Below are 12831 nucleotides of genomic sequence, written 5' to 3'. Positions count from 1 at the left end.
CAATGAGAAGCCCGCGCACCGCAACGAAGAGTAGCCCGCACTCGCCACAGCTAGAGAAAGCCTGCACACAGCAACAAAGACCCAATGCAAGTAAAAATAAATGATAGATAAATAAATTTTTTAACATCTTTATTGGAGTATACTTGCTTTACAATGGTGTGTTAGTTTCTGCTTTATAACAAAGTGAATCAGTTATACATATACATATGTCCCCATATCTCTTCCCTCTTGCGTCTCCCTCCCTCCCACCCTCCCTATCCCACCCCTCTAGGTGGTCACAAAGCACCGAGTTCATCTCCCTGTGCTATGTGGCTGCTTCCCACTAGCTATCTACCTTACGTTTGGTAGTGTATATATGTCCGTGCCACTCTCTCACTTTGTCCCAGCTTACCCTTCCCCCTCCCCATATCCTCAAGTCCATGCTCTAGTAGGTCTGTGTCTTTATTCCCGTCTTACCCCTAGGTTCTTCATGACTTTTTTTTTTTTTCCTTAGATTCTATATATATGTGTTAGCGTATGGTATTTGTTTTTCTCTTTCTGACTTACTTCACTCTGTATGACAGACTCTAGGTCCATCCACCTGACTACAAATAACTCAGTTTCGTTTCTTTTTATGGCTGAGTAATATTCCATTGTATATATGTGCCACATCTTCTTTATCCATTTATCGGTTGATGGACACTTAGGTTGCTTCCATGTCCTGGCTAAAATAAATTTTTTTTAAAAAAGAATGTATAGAAGTAATCTCCAAAAGGATACGACATGTGAGGCTGATAACACGATGAGCCTGGAGGTGGGGCATGCCAGTCACATGCCTTCTGCCCACTCACCAGCAGTACCTACGTCCCTCTGTCTTGCTCCTTCCTCACCATCTTTGACGGCTCGGGAACACCTGGTAACGCGGTCACGGCCCTTCTTTGAGCCCCGCTTTCTTTCTGAGGCATCCCAACCCTCTGGCACCTCTCAGACAGTGTTCCCCGTGTTTCCTCTTTTCTCCTTTCATGGACCTGTCAGTTAGATGGCTGTTTAAACACCACCCCCCTGTGGCCAGTGTTTCCGAGGTGCGTCCTTCAGCCCAGCCCAGCGCCCTCCAGGAGGCCACCTGGCCGCTCTCAGGGGCACTCTTGCCTCTAGGGCTTTGCTCACCTGCCTCGTCGACCTTGAACACTCTCCTGCCCTCAGCCCCTATCCATCGAGCTTGTCTGGGCCATGCTCGTGGCCCATGAACACACACTTTCTGACCTCGGTCTTTTGTATGAGCATCTCCCCCTGCTGGACCTCAAGCCTCCCAGTGTCCACTATGTAATACTAGTGGGTGCCTAATGGAGGTTTGTTGAGTGAAGAAAATGTAGCAATAATTCAAAGAAGGATGAACCCATCCTTGGCCTGTCCACGAGCTTCCAGCCGAAGCCTGGCCCTTCCTCAGTCGTTGGTTCACTCACTCACTCAGTACCAACCGAGCCCCAGATGCCCCAGATGCAAAGCTGAGCCAATACACACGCTGTCCTTCCTTCCTGCAGCTTTCAGCTTCAGCCAAGAGAGAAGACAGGTGTTAATCAAATAAACATTTCGGCTGCTGTGAGTAGACACATGAGGCCTCTCAGATGCCACCTGCCCCCGCTGGGATTCACCCAGGACCCCCAGCTCCGGGACTGGCTGCGCTCTGCAAACCCCGCCGTCCAGGCTGGGCCGTCCTGTCCGTGTGGCACCCTCTTGCCCCACCCGTCCGTCAGACAGCTCAGGTGCTGTGCTTCCCCTCCGTCCTCCGGCCGGTCTCCTCCAGGCCACACACACACACAGCCGCTCCCCATCACGTCCTGCCTGCCTTTCACGGCTCCCAACTTCCAGTCCTTCCTGCCGGCGCCAGACCCTCCCCTCCGCCCAGGACCGACCCCGTCCATCCCACAGCCCAGCTCCTTCTGAGGGCTCTCAAGTTCAAGTTCACGGTCTGAACGGACCGCGACTATGGTCTTCTTAACACCACTGACGCTTTACGTTCTCGAAATCTCATAGCACCGCTTCCCCTTTTCTGCCAGTCTTGCTGGCCACCTTGCGCTGTGTCTGTTTGCAGGAGGCCTGACCCCTTTGCATTCCCCCAATGCGGAGCTCAAGTAATTTCACAGCGAGTCAAAGCTCATTGAGCATCTCTGCAGAAGGCGCTCGACGAGGGCTGGGTAGCACGGACCACCCGCCGACCTGCAGCGCTGAGACTCTGTACATAAGCCACGTGGGCCCTGCCTGCACATCAGGCTGACCACGGCCTGATTCGGAGCTGGGCTTTGGGTGCTCCCTCAGCTCAGAGCATCTGAACCTGAGGTGCCCTGCCTTGCTCAGGAATCCCTCAGACCTTGGCCCCGAGACACAGTGGCGCCAGGAGTATGCCCTAGGCTGAGGGTCCTGCAGGGATGCACGCTGTCCAACAGTGTCCCAGCATCAGAGCCCGGAGACAGGGGCCCCCCAGGCAGTCCTGGGTTTCCTTGATTTCTTTTAATTTTTCGGAAGCCGGGGAGGCGCCCTCGGCGACTGACAGCACTGGTGTGACCTGACGCAGGGCCGTGTGCTGTTGAGCAGCTGCCTGCGCCCCGAGGATGGGCTGACCTGGCTTAGAAGGCAGCCGCGAGACGCTCAGTACCCTTGCTGGGAGTGCTCAGTCCTCCTGAGCCTGGGTGCTGGTGCTGGGGGCACTCTGCCTGCAGAGATCCAGCAGACACCCAGAAATGAGGGGGATGTGGGCAGAGAGGCCCGGACTTGAATGTGCGGCCCAAGGCTGCCCCGTCTCCCAGTTCCAGGCAGAGAAGCCAAGCGGAGGGCATCTCGGCGTGGCCCTGAGGCAGATCCCACTGCCTGAAGAGCGCACTCGAGGCCGAGGCGTCACCAGGCTCTGAACAGATGGCTGAGCACCTTGTTCTGTTTGCTGCTGCTGCTGCCCAAAGAAAACTGTGCCAGGAGCCCAAGCCCCTCCGGCGACGGGAGGGCGTCAGGTCCAGCTGGACGCAGGCCTGGGCGTCTGGAGGGCCGCCGCCAGGGCTGCCGAAGCTTCCCAGCTGGATAACACTTTTCCACCTGCCAACCGGCTGCGGGGCCGGCACTCTGGCCCTCCTAGAGGGCTGCCTACGGCATTCGGGCCGTTTCTTTCCTCTTCATCCTTTGAACTTGGGCGTGTGCCCAGGTGCCCTGGAACGACGGGGCCGAGAGGCAGAGTCCTCGGGGCTCTTGTCTCCACCTGGGCAGGAGCGGGTGGGGAAGATGAGCAGTGGGGCCCCTGCGTCATGTCAGCGTTGCTCTGGGAAGGCTGAATGGTGGCAGAAAGCAAGTGATTTAATCTTGCTCTTACTGTTCCATTTGCAAAATGGGACTCTTCCTGCTTCATAAGGAATCATTAAGACAGTGTGCGGGCTTCCCTGGTGGCGCAGTGGTTGAGAGTCCGCCTGCCGATGCAGGGGACACGGGTTCGTGCCCCGGTCTGGGAAGATCCCACATGCCGCGGAGCGGCTGGGCCCGTGAGCCATGGCCGCTGAGCCTGCGCGTCCGGAGCCTGTGCCCCGCAACGGGAGAGGCCGCAACAGTGAGAGGCCCGCGTACCGCAAAAAAAAAAAAAAAGTAAGACAGCGTGTTATTAAAAGGGGAAAGGGGCAGGGGAGATAAATTAGGAGTTTGGGATTAACATAGACTACTATATATAAAATAAACAACAAGGACCTATTGTAGAACACAGGGAAATATACTCAATATTTTATAATAAGCTATAAGGGAAAAGAATCTGAAAAAGAGTAGAGAGAGAGAGAGAGAGAGGGAATATGTATATGTAAAAAAATAAAATGCTTCGAATTTTTTTTAAAAAGACAGTGTGTTATTATAAAACACTGTGAAGGGCTGCACACAGTGGAGTGAAGAGAATGAACACCCCAGACCAACGTTAAAATGCAACGGTTTTGTCTATCTCTGAACGCCGGTGGAGTTATTACAAGCCTCGACTGGATTGGATCCAACAATCGTAAATCTCTTGACCCACCTCCCAGGGCTCAAGAACAAAGGTATAATCTTACTACTTGCTCAGAGTAATTAATGAGGGCAAGGTTTTTAAAAATATAATGTATGAAAGCATATCACAATATGTTGTTAAAAATTTCCTAAAAATTAATGGTATATCCAAAATAAAATGTTAAATGTAGAAATAGCAAAGTTCAAAGCATATAATAATAAGGAGAAAGTGAGCATGGCAGTCATCTAGGCTTATGCTCCCGGACTCACGGTCATCGTCTAAAACGAGTGCTGAGTTTACTGGCAGCCCAGGCGATAAAAAAGAGCACAGATGGCCTAACAATCATTATCTGATACAAGGAGGCTTGCCAGCGTTTCAAAAGAGAATAACTTCCTAGGTCCTGAGAGAATAGTTTCCGAGGTCCTAAGATGTAAAGGAGTATTCATGTGGGTCGCAGGTGAGGAATGTGGACAAGCCCATGGATGCTGGCTATGTTCTGGCTGGTTGGTCCTGGTGACCATTGACAGTAGCTCAGGGACTTCTGCCGGACGGTGATTCCGTGGACAGGTAGGGCCAGGAGTGCTGCAGGGCCAGAAGGGCGGCTTTCGGTGAATAAGGTCAGTCACTTCCCACTGAGCCCTCCAGGAGCCTGGAAAGTTCTACTCAAGGCCAGGCTTTGGGCCTTAGGTGACCCACACCCTCAGCCCCATGCAGAACGCACTAGCACCGCTCCAACAGGGTTTACATAGTCAGGGAGTAAAGTATACAAGCCAGTTTACTAGTCAGAGATGAAGACAAAATAAATCACATAGAACGTGAGGGTTAAAAAGGACTAAGGTGTTTGTCAATCCTTTCCAGTTTCACGTTCAGATCAAAAACGAGGATGGTGTTTCTTCCCGAGTCCCTTTCCAGGCCGGGGTCGCAGCTTTCCTCTGCATCCCTGAGCCCCCTCCAGCCCCCTCCAGACCTGGTCTCAGAACCTCCCCCTCCCCCAAGCCCACGGCCCTCTCTAGGCCTCCCTCCTGCCCATCACCTGTGTTCATCTCCCATTTCCCACCTCCCCACGTGCTTCCAACTGCTCCATCAAATTACCTCCGCTCTGGCTCACGGGGCCCAAGCTTCCTGGTATGTCTCCAGGGCTTCGTCTCTGCTCAAGGGCAAGTCTCCCCCCTCACGTGCCATGGGGAGGTGAGGCTCTGCAGGCAAGACCAGCTGGGACACATTCACAGTGGTGCTTCGTCTGCTGGCCTCCAGATGCTCAGCTAAGCGTCTGGGTAAAGCAGCCTGTGGCGGGGGGCGTCTCGTGAGCTGCAGGGGCGCCCCCAGCCCAGGCGACGCGGTTGCCCCCCACAGGGCCGTCACCACCACCTTGCTGAGCCCTTGACCAGCCATGAGCCTTCTGCGTGTGTTAGCTCATTTCATCCTAATGGTTGGGGGCCGTTTGGGTTTGTCTCTCCCGACCTCTGACCCAGGGGTCCAGCCTGGCGTGGAGCCCAGGCATCAGCATTTTTAAAAGCTCCCCAAGTATTTGAAAGTGTAGCCGGTGTGAGGCTCCCCCGGGTTTAAAATCGTGTCATTTCTCTGCTACTGCAGCAGTTTGCTCCCCCCGGCCTCCAAGCCACCCACTCCGGGGGCCAGGCCTCCCCTGCAGATCTCTGCCCCCCAACTCAGCCACGGGCAGACAATACTCGTGAGTTCCGGGGGGGCTGGGCCTCGGCTCTCGGCTCTCTCCCGCCAGGCCCCAGACACTCCTCTGCTTCCAGCATCACCTCCCTCGGTCGTCAGCCCCTGTGGGTTTTGCTTCTGCGAAAGCTTCCAGCCCCTCTCTCCTTGGTCTCTGGTGCTTCACAAGCCGACAACAACCTTCCAAACTGCCGGGGTCACGTGCTGCTTCCCTGCCCACAAGCCACCAGCCGTGGTCCTTTTCTTTCAGGGTGAAATCCAGCGGCTTAGCCTGGTTTACAGGACCCTCCAGGATTCGGTCCTCTCTCGTCCTTTCCCCCACCATCCCTTTTCTCCCCGAGATATAATATACACTTCCCCCAATACAAGTTTATGTGTGTATTACTTACAAAGATAATCATCTCTGCATCTCGGCGGGTATTGCTGGCTTTATTAAAGTTCCTTTCTTCCTCCACTCCTGGCCTACGTTAGTGCTCAAAATTCCCCTTAGATGTGTTTCCTTAGGGGAAGTCTTTTAAAACTGCCCTAACCTCCCCCAGGCAGCAGCCTGGCTGGCTCAGGTGCCCTTCCATGGCTTCCCCAGAGGGTTCTGCCCTTTCTTCCTCGCCGGCCCTTGAGGCTCCTCCCGGGATAACAATCTGTCCCCTTCTCTGTCCCCTCCCAGCGTAAGGGTGGGAACGTGGGCAGATCCCACAGCTGGAGGAACCTGGGTCTGGAGCAGCAGTCGGTTAGTTTGTCCTTTCCTCCCGCCAGGGCTCAGCACCCTGGAGGGGCAGCAGGTGGGAGAGGAGTGCGTGTCCGGGGCCGTGGGGACCGCGCGGGCTGTGCCGCATCACCCGGGCTGCGGGAGCGGGCACGACGGGTGCACGGCGCCCCCTGGCGGGTGGGGCGGGCGGAACAGAGCGCGCGGGCGGGCGGTCCTGGGCCGGTCATTCACCTGAGTTCCCCGGGCCATGCTCCAGCCACAGGTGATGCTCCTGGCCCACCTTCCTCTGGTTCAGTGGCCCGCTTGTTATTTCTGTTAGAACATCAGTCCGACCCTCAGCGCAATGCTCCTTCACCTCTTCTCCCCCAGTTCCCTACAAAAATAAAACAAAAAACCACAAGCCTCCCCACCAGGCTGCTTTGGGAGGGAAAGCCTCTTATCTAGGAATTCAGAAGCAGGTCATTCTCCTATGAGGCTCCGTCCATGTCTGCCCTCAGGATGTTTTCATACTGTATGGAGCAGCCCTTAATTAGAGACTAGTTCTTTCCTTCCAATCTCCAGTTCTGCGGGGTTTCTGTTTCCCTCCACCTACCACCCTGGAATGTGATCAGGGACCCGAGTGGAGATTTTAACCTGTGGCCATGAGATCCACAAGGATTCACTGGTGGACACACACAGGGAAACACGCATTCCATCGATGAAATTCTGAGGCGAGGGAAACGTCCTTAAAGAAAACCAGGTTTGGGAGGGTTTACATTTAATGTAGGTCTGTGGGAGGTTCCAAGGACGTGAGGAACCCCAGTGCCACCGTTTGAAGGTCTTTGCCCCCAGCCCCTCCCCTCTGCTGCTGTCTCCTCAGCCCCCTCGCTGTCCCACCTGCCCCTCCAGCTCTGCAGCTGAGTTTCCTACTCCCACCCACTGCCAATCCAGAAAACAGGCAGAGGCCTACTGTGTGCTGGGTGGTCACCACACAGGGTAAATAGGGTAAACAATGTCCGTGACAAACCTTACCAAAGGGAAAAAATTTAACTCTGGTGCACCCCGTAGCTGCTGGGAGACATCTGACTGAATGCAATCCAAACGTTGCAGAGCCGAGGGTCTCCATCACTCCAGGCAGAGTGACGCCAGGGCCATAAGACTGACCAAGAGGGTCTCCAGGGACACAAATGGCTGTAACGTGCTCCACAAAGCAAGTCTGAGGTGGCGTGGGCCCAGAGGAGGGGGCAGAATCCTGCCGGTGGGAAGGAACAAAGGGCAGGTAAGTGGGCTTTGAGAGCCGTGGGGCAGACATCTTTTGGGCAAAATTAAATTCTTTTTTATTCAGAAAAATCCAGAAGGTATTGTGTTGCTCATTCTGTGCTGAGACTACAAATACTTATAATTCTTCTAATACTTCCCAGCTTTGAGCAATTTATATACCAGTGAGGAAGACCAATGAGGACACGCATCTGTAAAGAGCGACATGATATATAATGCAATACAATGTGTACTTGAGTGGCAGCGGGGTCAGGGAAGAAGGAGAAACATCCCGAGGCGGCCAGGCGCAGGGAGAGGCCCAGCGCCTGGAAAGGGCAGCCGGGGATGTGGAACCGCAGCTCAGGCACAGCTGTGGACCGCCCACCAGTCCCATGCTGGGAGGGCCGCCCACCTCTCTCAGCCTCGGTTAGCGACTTCCCCACAGATTCTCAGAAGTCCCCGGAGCCAGGCAACGGCCCGGGCCAGAGTCCTGCCCTTCCCCTTTCCGAGGGGCCTCTGCTCTATCCCACGTGGGCTGACTCTCCAGGAGACTTGCTGACTCTTCACTCTCTCATCTGAGTTTCACCTCCGGCCTGGGAGGGGGACCTTATAGAAAGGAGCTATGTCATTTCCAGGAAAAGAGGTCATTTCAGAGGAAGACGCTGGAAGCAGTCTCAGAGGCTGGAAGTCCCCGCCTGGGGCAGTGTGCGAGGGTCCCGGGCACCAGTCTGAGTTTATGGTTCATGTCAAGGAAATTTGGCACCCTCAGAATGTCCCTAGGATGTGAATAGCACGTGTTTCATGCCTAAGAAATCACCTTGAGCATCATTTACTGTTGCGGAAACATTTTTAATCTTACAAAAGTAAAATTGCAGCAGAAGTTGAGTAATTGCACTTAAACTGCCACACGGTGTGCAAACGCACTTCCTAGTTTAAAAAAGCCCTTTAAGGTTTTTCTTCATTTTTTTTTTTCAGGACAGGTGTAAATGAACTGAGTTTCAAACTCAAAATGATGAAAATCCCCTACATAGACCTTCCTGAGTGGATACACAAGAGGAAGATGAGGACAGAAGTTAAGGTGACAGCACAGGACTTGTTTTCAAAGGTGTTCTTTTTAGTTTCATTGCTCCTGGAGAAATCAACTTATATCAAAATATGGCATTCCTTATATTTTTTGTGAAACTGAGAATTTGTAATTATTTATTCATTCAGTTGTTTATTCAAGAAATCAGTGGGGGCTTCCCTGGTGGTGCAGTGGTTGAGAATCTGCCTGCCAATGCAGGGGACACGGGTTCGAGCCCTGGTCCGGGAAGATCCCACATGCCGTGGAGCAGCTAAACCCCTGCGCCACAACTACTGAGCCTGCACTCTAGAGCCCGTGTGCCACAACTGCTGAGCCCACATGCCACAACTACTGAGCCCGCGCGCCTAGAGCCCGTGCTCTGCAACAAGAGAAGCCACCGCAATGAGAAGCCCGCGCGCCGCAGCAAAGAGTAGCCCCCGCTCGCCGCAACTAGAGAAAGCCCGCGAGCAGCAACGAAGACCCAACACAGCCAAAAATTAATTAATTAACAAAAAAGAAATCGGTGGATCACTGCCACACACACAGTCCCTCTCTGCCCCTAGGGGTGGAGCTGCGTCTGATCCAGGTGACACACCTGGGTCACCCAGTGGTGGTGAGTGAGCAGTGATGACGGCAGTGCTATTTTCGAAGGCTGGTCCCCGAAGGCCCTCTTGAAAAGTGACAGTTGAAGCGAGTTCTTGAAGGGAAGTGAGCGCAGGAGCGTCTGCGTGTGGCGCGGAGACAGGCACGACGGTGCCTCGAGGTTGAAGGAGTTTCTGTGACTTTCTCTTGCAAGAATAAGTAAAAGTATCCAAGAGCATTTTCTAAATTAGATACTACCACGTAGTCTCAAGTTACGAAAATTAAAACAATCTCATCTTGATGCAGAAGTAGAAAGTTGAAAGTTCAGTGGAAGGGAATAAATAGTAAAGAAATAAAGTCAAATATGTAGAATGTGATAAATTTGCTTTTGAATATTTTGTACTTTTATTTAAAATTTTTCCTTCTGTCACATCATAGGAAATCACAGACGCCCTTCTGTGGAGCTAGCACCAGTGAGTAGAGACGGTCCGTAGGGGACAGGCTCCCAGCGGGCGGGGTCGGCATGGGGTGTGGTCAGCTGTGTGCCACCCGCTGTCCCGGCCAGGAACCCTGCAGGAGGCAGGTTTCAGCAATGACCTTCATGCCGCTGTTGAAATTTCCATGCCGTAAATGAGACGAAGGTCACTGGAAGCCGTGCCACGTCGAGGAAAGGCAGGGAGAAGGGACGTCACCTCCAGGGCTCTGCACTTGCTGGAGGAGACCTCACGTCTCGGGGGAAACTCACCGAAAGTGTCTTCACCAGGGAAACAGGCATGAGTAACCCCAGGACGCGGGCCCCCTTTGTCCCTTCAGACGGAGGATACACGCGGGAGCTCGAAACCTGGAAGACGGGCAAGCAGGGCATAGCTGCTAACGGTTTATGAGGTGGCCAGTAGCCTCCTGCCTTGACCACGTTTGGGAAGCAGTGAAATCTTAGTCCTTATTTATGCAGCAACGTCGTGGACCTGGAGATGCTCACACTAAGTGAAGTCCACCAGACCGAGAAGGACAAGTACCTCGCGATATGACTTATGTGTGGGCTCTAAAACACGATCCAAATGAACTTATCCGTGAAACAGAAACAGACTCACAGATGTAGAGAACAGACTTATGGTTGCCAAGTGGGGCAGGAGGATGGATTGGGAGTGTGGGGTCAGCAGATGCAAGCTAGTATACATAGAATGGATAAACAAGGTCTTACTGTACAGTACAGGGCAATATCCTGTGATACACCGCAATGGAAAAGAATATGAGAAAGAATGCATCTATGTATGACTGAATCCCTTTGCTGTAGAGCGGAAAATAACACAACATTGTAAATCAGTTGATTTACTTCAATACTTCAATAAAATACTTTTTTTTTTTTTTTTTTTGGCGGTACGCGGGCCTCTCACTGCTGTGGCCTCTCCCGTTGCAGAGCACAGGCTCCGACGCGCAGGCTCAGCAGCCATGGCTCACGGGCCCAGCCGCTCCGTGGCATGTGGGATCTTCCCGGACCGGGGCACGAACCCGTATCCCCTGCATCGGCAGGCGGACTCTCAACCACTGCGCCACCAGGGAAGCCCTACACATATATTTTTAAGCATAAACTGTGTCACACAGCAACTATTTTTTGTGGCTTATCTGATCATTTTCCCGGATCAGAAGACACGATGCTGCAGGGCGGGTTCCCTGGCGGGTGGTGGGACTGCCCCCTGCCCGCCCCCTCCTCAGCCTCCCCTGGTCAGCACTGCCTGCAGTTTCTTCTCTCTTCCTCTCTTTCTCAGCTCTTCTTTCCCCAGACATGGAGATGGGCCAACATCATGTCTCTGGCTGTGAGAGCTGTCGGAAAGGCATTTAGTGGACTTTAAACCCTTGTTTTCATGAGCTCAGTCACAACATCTTAATCACACGTATTCTCTCTCTCTCCCTCTCTCTCCCTCTCTCTGTCTCTGTGTGTGTCTCTCTCTCACCCAGAGGGTGTGATGCCCACCTGGACATAATTAACCACACAGCGTACACTGCCAGCCTTAGTCTCGGACTGACGCTTCCAAAGAAAATGGTTCCCTCTCATGTGTAAACTCACAGTTTAAAAACTTAATTTTAAAAGTTACAGTTATTTCCTGATTATTAAAGTGATCTATTCTGTTATAGAATATATAGGAAGCTCTAAAGTAAAAAAAAAAAAAAAAGTCGTTTATAATCCCATTACTTGGAGATAGCTACTTGCTAAAAATTTGGTAAATTTCCTCCCAGTACTTTCTATAAACAAGCAAGATTAGGCGCTGCTCTACACAGTTGACATTGTGGATTTTTTTATCCATTTAATCTGTAATCTTAAACAACTTCTCATGTCATTGTGTTTTGAAATATTTAGAACATCGGTATCATAGACATATTACAGGGATCTCCTGTCGCTAAGTCTTTGTTTATGTCACTAGCTATCACTTCATGAAAGATTCTAAGACATGGAACTTGTGTCCGAGGTATAGGAGGGCTTTGTGTGTGTTTGATTTTAATTTTTGTTGTTTGTTTCTAGTAAATAGGTGTAAAGTTGACAAAGAAGATCTTACGTCCCTTTGGTGTTCTTTCTAGATCTATTAGGCCAGGAATCCGGGGAAGAAAAATAATTTGAGGGGACCTGCCGAGGAGGCACTGAGAGTGGATTCTCCAAGGACGGGACCCTGCGTCCACGGACACCAGGCCCTACCCCCTGACCCAGACTTGCACTCCTGGGACCGTGTCACGTCCCGGCAGAGCTGCAGCCCTGTCGTTCTGTCAGTGACCTGAGACATACCCCTCCAGCCTGGTTTCGCTGGGCTCGCCCCAGGTCTCTTCAGCTCTGAGAACTTGTACTCGGCCCGCCAAAGTGTGAGTTTCAGGGACAGGCCCTCCTTTTCCTGTTTCTCAGGCTTGTGGTTACGAAGAGACGGCCGCTGCCCAAGCTGTGACACTGGACGGGCAGCCCCCTCGTGGGCGAGTGGGTGGTAGATTCCCACAGGGCTTGAAGGGTAGGGAAACTCTGAAAGAGAATCACAGTTTACTGACCAAGTATTCTTCATTTATTGACATCGAACAAAAAGCAAAACCAACTGGAGTGAAAACAGAGAAGTTTCCTTAATAGGAAGAGTATTGAAGAAATAGAATGGTTTTTGAAAATGGAGTTTCTAAGGATAAAAAGATTTAACAAGATCCCTAAGGGAAAAGCTCGAATATTATAACTTTAAAAGAGAGGAAGTAAAGGACAATTCAGTCTTTCAGAAGTAAGGGAAATACACCAGGGTGTTGATAAAGACAAGCAGAATTTTCAAAAATTCTGTAACTTTGATTTTCTATCTTTAAAAAGGAAAATGTGTAATTATTAATGTTTATGTTACCTATTGAGCTAGAATATTTATAATTTAGAAAGTCTTTGGTGGACTGTGGACAGAAATCTGCACTTAAGGGGTAGCTTTTAACGTCTCTCAAGTTATCCTTATGTTGAGAGAAAGGATTTCATCCGTTTCTTCCCTGCATTTGTGTAACTCCCGTCCCTGAAAAGATGAGTGAGTGCCAGCTTTTCTGGTGTTACCGTGCGTGTGCCACGGCATCCCTGGAGGT

The sequence above is a fragment of the Neophocaena asiaeorientalis genome, unplaced genomic scaffold (assembly GCF_003031525.2).
Source record: "Neophocaena asiaeorientalis asiaeorientalis breed wild unplaced genomic scaffold, Neophocaena_asiaeorientalis_V1.1 scaffold649, whole genome shotgun sequence".
Taxonomy (NCBI): domain Eukaryota; kingdom Metazoa; phylum Chordata; class Mammalia; order Artiodactyla; family Phocoenidae; genus Neophocaena; species Neophocaena asiaeorientalis.
The sequence above is the reverse complement of the archived record's forward strand: the minus strand, read 5'-3'. Positions refer to the sequence as shown.